Source organism: Corvus brachyrhynchos, unplaced genomic scaffold (genome assembly GCF_000691975.1).
Source record: "Corvus brachyrhynchos isolate BGI_N302 unplaced genomic scaffold, ASM69197v1 scaffold48, whole genome shotgun sequence".
In the NCBI taxonomy this organism is placed as follows: Eukaryota; Metazoa; Chordata; class Aves; order Passeriformes; family Corvidae; genus Corvus; species Corvus brachyrhynchos.
Genome location: NW_008240027.1, coordinates 4545149 through 4550198, shown reverse-complemented (window position 1 = coordinate 4550198; position 5050 = coordinate 4545149). Strand labels below are relative to the sequence as shown.

Sequence of the window (5050 nt, the reverse complement as noted above, 5' to 3'; positions counted from 1 at the left end):
CGGGGGTGTGAAGGGGCACCGGGGGAGGTGAAACCGGGGGCGGGGGAGGGGGGGGTCGCATGGAGGAGACCCCTGCGGTTTGTCAAGGAGTGCACGGTGGGTCCCCGTGGCAGGGCTGTGTGAGGGCACCCAGAGATAGCCCGCAGTCGGCATGGGGTTGCGTGAGGGGTTCTGCGTGTAGGGCAGGGAGCAGTGAGGATGGCCCCTGAAGTGCTCAGAAGGACCCCCGTGGTGGGGCTGGGCAGGGACACACGGGGACCAAGGCACGTAGCGAGACCACTCTTGTGACGCCTCCATTGCTGGCTTTGGGGCCCGGGGGTGCCTGAGGAGGTAGGGCTTGGGGGGACACATGGAGCAGCCCTTGACCTGGGCTAGGGGCAAATAGAGTAGGGAGATAGACTGGGGGGGGTGTATGGTCGACCCTCTGGCCGAGCTGGGACAGAGCACATGGTGCCACCCCACAGCAGGGATGAGCAGGGGACCACCAACAGTTTGAAATGAGGCAAGGGCACATGGAGGGGTGCTGTAATGGGGCAGGGATGCCCAAAGGACAGACCTTTGCACATGGGGAAGGGCAGGAAAATGGGGGACAGAAGGAAAGCTGGGCAGGCAGAGGTGCGCAGTGGGGCTCCCATCCCCTAAGGGTGGTGATCAGGGATCTCCCTTGAAAAAGGGGGTGCTGGGTAGGGTAGCACAGAGCTGAAGGCATAGGGAGGGCGGGAACCTCCAAGCCCACTGACACCCCCTCTCCTCTGCAGGCGAGAAGCCCTACCACTGCACCTGGGAAGGATGTGGCTGGAAATTTGCCCGCTCCGATGAGCTGACCCGCCACTACCGCAAGCACACAGGGCACCGGCCGTTCCAGTGCCACCTCTGCGAGAGGGCTTTCTCCCGCTCAGACCACCTCGCTCTCCACATGAAGCGGCACATGTGAGCAGTGGCTGCGGCCGGACTTGATGTCCCCGGAGCCAGCTCACGGTGTAAATAGCGTTGGGCCAGGGATGGCACTGGGGAGCAGCCTTGCCACCAGCCTTCTCTGCTTGTAGTTGATAACTAGTTTTCTCCTCCTGCCCCTGCTGTGAGAGCTAGCCCAGCCAAGTGGTGGGGAAGGGCTGCTTTGGGATGTATATGGGGAGCAAAGCCGCAAGAAACACCTGCCCAGGCATCATCACTCAGCTCCCCATGCCTGGAGAGTTCCCCCCAGCCAGGTACCTGGTGAGTGAGGGAGGGCTGGTGCGTAAGGGATCTGTCCCCAGAACTCCCGGCTTGTATTTGGCATCAGCTTAACCTTCTTCCCCCAGATTCTGGCACTCCCCTGGCTCTAGGGAGTGTGGTGGCTGACTCTGGCTGCGTTTTGGCTGGAGACCCATGCCAGTTGGGCATATTGGTTTTGGTGCTGGGAAATAGGTTGCTGGTCGTCTTGGTTGTGGCCATCAGAACAAACCTCCTGACCCAAAACCTACAGTGGATGGGGTGAGGGTGGGATTTGACTGGCTTGTGGCTATAAAGGTTTGCAGGTGTTGGCAGCACAGTGTCACCTTGCATAGAGAGTAGGGATGCTCCTGTCACCAGCTTGGGACTCCACTGAGCAGTCCAGCCCTGGCCGTTCCCACAGTTTTCCACTCAAGAGCCTAAAATGTCTCTTCTGGCTCTTGTCTGCTTTATTTTGTCTTGTTCTTCCCCTCAGGATGACACCAGGTACTGCTGCAGCTACCTTCCCCATGCTGCTTTTTTAATTTGGTATGTAAAGGACGGGGAGTCCAGCTATGAATGCCCAGGTCTCTGCTATACTTGAAACTTTTGTAGAGCGGGGGGGGACAAAAAAGAAAGCTCAAAAGAAAATGAGTCTTTTTATGTGCAGCTTCTGCAAAGCAAGTTGTAAATTAAACAAAGCAGTAATATATAATGTTTCTGTTTTTTTAATATATTTTTTTCTTCCAGCTGGGAACACAGATGAGTCTCAGCTTTGGGAAGTGCACTGTTCCCGTCTGTGTATATTGTTAATTAACATTTCTCTGCTTGGGCACGTTAGGTCTCTTGCACTCTGAAATGTTACTTTTCTTTATATGCAAACTGTTGAAATATTGTGATCTGCTGTATAATAAATAAACAAGATGTAAACATGAAAGAGCCAGGAGAGTTTACTTTAAAGGTTTCTTCTAAGAGGAGAGGGTGAGGCTGAGCTTGTTTGTCAGTAAATATTTACATCGATGTTCATTTCTGCTTAAGTTAGCTGCGGAGGATCGATGGGGAACGCCCAAGCCTCGGCATCTGAGCAGCATCTCCTGTGCAACAGCTCTTGAGTCACCCCACTTCCCTGTGCCTCAGTTTCCCTAATCTGCAGATGGGGCAATTGCGGCACTGGGATGGTGTGACTGGTCCTGCAGTGAGTCATCTCCAAGGGGAATGGCAGCTGAAACTACTGAGAGCCTTGCTGGTCCTGAATTCTTCCTGAGCAGTCCTGTCCTGCTGTCCCTCGCAGCGGGAGCTCTGCAGTACTGGCCTTGTGGTCACAACCGGGAGGGAGGCTGGTGTCTGCTGCCTCGTCCTGGGTGCTGTCTCTGCTGTCCTCCTGGGGATGGCCCGGTAGCTTGGCGGGGTTCAGGTGCTGAGGTTTCCCTGCGTTAATAGGTGGTGACTCAGCACAAGCATGCTGGCAGGTCCCAAGCTCAGCCAGCAGGTCTGGCTCCATCCCTCCCTCCCTCCCTCCCACAGCTGATTACCTGTGATGCACGAATCCCTCTGAAGGCAGGAACTTGTCCAGACCTGACACCATGCTGGCAGTGCAGGGAGCACACTTACAGGCTCTATGATGCCCTGGCCCAGGGTGGTGGTGGCAGTGGCTCCCTCCTCCTCTGCTCACCACTGCAACCCCTGGTGGCTGGCCAGGGCTGGGGGGTGCCCTGGGGCTGCTTGCCCTGCAAGTGGAAGTGGGATGAAGCTGGGCTGATCCCACCCTTTCCTGTTCAGATGGGAATGGCAGAGCAGGTCTGATGGTCCCCTGAGGCATGGCTAACATTTTGGTGTTGGGCACCGTGTTCTGGGGCCAGCACCCAGCCTTGTGGTCTGCCCTTGAGCAGGTACAAAAGCATGGGTGATTCCAGGCAGGGTGGCAGCAGCTTGGGATGTCATGTTTGGCCTGCAGGCCTGAGATCAGGACCATGGGGCTGCATCCACAAATGTCACAGATCCATCAGGCTCAATCACTTGTCCTTTCCACTGCCGCCTCCACCCTCTGCTTGCCCCACTTTCTGAGAGGTGCCTGTGCAGGGGTGACTGTGCTGGGACCCCTGTGGCCTGTGATGAGGTACTGGGGGTGTCCTGTTCCTGGGACCACCAGAACCCAAGTACAAGGCTACAATGCCAGGGGATAGCTAGGGCAAAACTTGTGCCTCTTCCCTGGAGACTTGTTCAAAACGTCACATGGAGGGAGAGGGAAAGGTGTGGGCTGTTTGAATTAGCGATGAGTCAGGCTGGCAAAGCCAGATGGGGAGAGTGCGTGCCTGCGTGTTTGTGTGCATATAAGTAATCTCTGGCTTTGTGTTTTTATTATGATTATTATTTTTATTTCCAGGGGAACGATGAATTTCTCCAACCATCCTGTCCCACTGGAAAGGCTGGCTCTGCTGTCCTGTCCTCCCTAAGCATCCTGGGAGCCGGAGTGACGGTTCACGGCTGTTTTGAGGTTCAGCTCTGAGATCAGAGCACAAACCAGTTCTTCCTTGCCTTTCATCATTGCTGTGCCAGGGCAAGAGTGAGGTCCGGCTCTGCTGCCGCTACCTTACATGGAGGTGAGAGCAGGGGAAGGCGCTTTGGCTCCTCCAAACAAAGCTGCTCTGGGTTTGCTCCCCTGTGCCTGGGGCAAGGCACTCCTTCAGGCGCTCAATGGGGCATGGCAGTCAAATGGACCAGCATGGCTGGGAATCACTGCATGGCTGGGGAGGAGTGGCTGTAGTGGAAAAGACGATTACGGTTAATTTATTGTTAATAAAAAACACCCTCTTCCAAGTGCCTGGGCCAAGACACATTCCATTGGAGGAGGCTGCCCAGTGCTGTCCCCAGCAAAACCTGCCCTGCGAAGTGATGAGGGCAGCAAGAACACACCTTTGGCAGCACTGAGGGAAGCACGGCTGGGGTGCAATCCCTGTGGTACATGCACCTGCTGTCAGCTGGAAAACCCTGTGCTAGGCCATGTCTCCCTCCCTTCCTTTTCCACCTTGGTCACTTCCTGTCAAAAAGGACCCTGGGAACTGTGCAGAGATCCCTGAACCGTCTGCAACTCTTATGCCCCATGGTTTTGGGGTACAACTGACCTGGTCCAATGAGGAGGCAAGTGGGGAAAGGAAGGAGCAAGGTATGGAGAAACACCTCCCAGCAGATGGATGAGTCATGGCCACAGCATGGCCTGGAACCATGCAGTCACCTGCCAGCTGGAGCACGGGGCCCTGGGGTCTTCAAAGCTGGAGAGGGGTGAAAGAGAAACTTGAGGGGGTTTCTATTGTCTGGGGAGGACCCAGCTCATGTGGATCACCCATGCTACAGCCAACAAATCCCACAGCTGGTCTGGGTTTGTTGATCCATAGAGAGAAGGAGTGTTGCAGATCTGAGGGTTCCTTACCCAGGGCTTGACCTTGGAGATGCTGTGGTCCATGGGGACAGCATGGAGCTGGGAAGGGGGCAAGAGTGCTATGGGTGGGATGCAGCCTGGGTGCTCCAGGGTGGGAGGATAGTTTGGGAGTGCTTGGAGGGGCTGACACAGGCCATTCCTCACCACAACCTGGGAGCTTGGGTCCCCAGGACCAAGGTGTCCCTGCTGAAGTATGCTCCCAGGGCTCGAGTCCCCCACTGGAAGAGCAGTGGGAAGTGCCCCATCCCTGCCATGGGGGGAAGGTCCAGCAACTGGCCCCCGTGTCCATGCTGCTTGGGGTGGGCCAGGCGCCATGATAACGGGGCTGTGGCTGTCACCGCACCCTTAGGAAACATTTGGCTTCAGGCACCTGAACCCACGGGGAAGCGATAACTCCCGGCTCACTTGCCCTGCCTGGACCCA

The 5050-nt window shown here is 56.2% G+C and overlaps 1 long non-coding RNA gene across 1 annotated transcript; it reads left to right on the top strand.

Moving 5' to 3' along the window:
- The first annotated feature begins 69 nt into the window (after nt 1-69).
- Nucleotides 70-4008, top strand: LOC108448989. The gene is made up of 2 exons (XR_001865082.1): nt 70-2552; nt 3575-4008. It is a non-coding gene; the product is annotated as an uncharacterized LOC108448989 (long non-coding RNA).
- The last annotated feature ends 1042 nt before the right edge of the window (nt 4009-5050 follow it).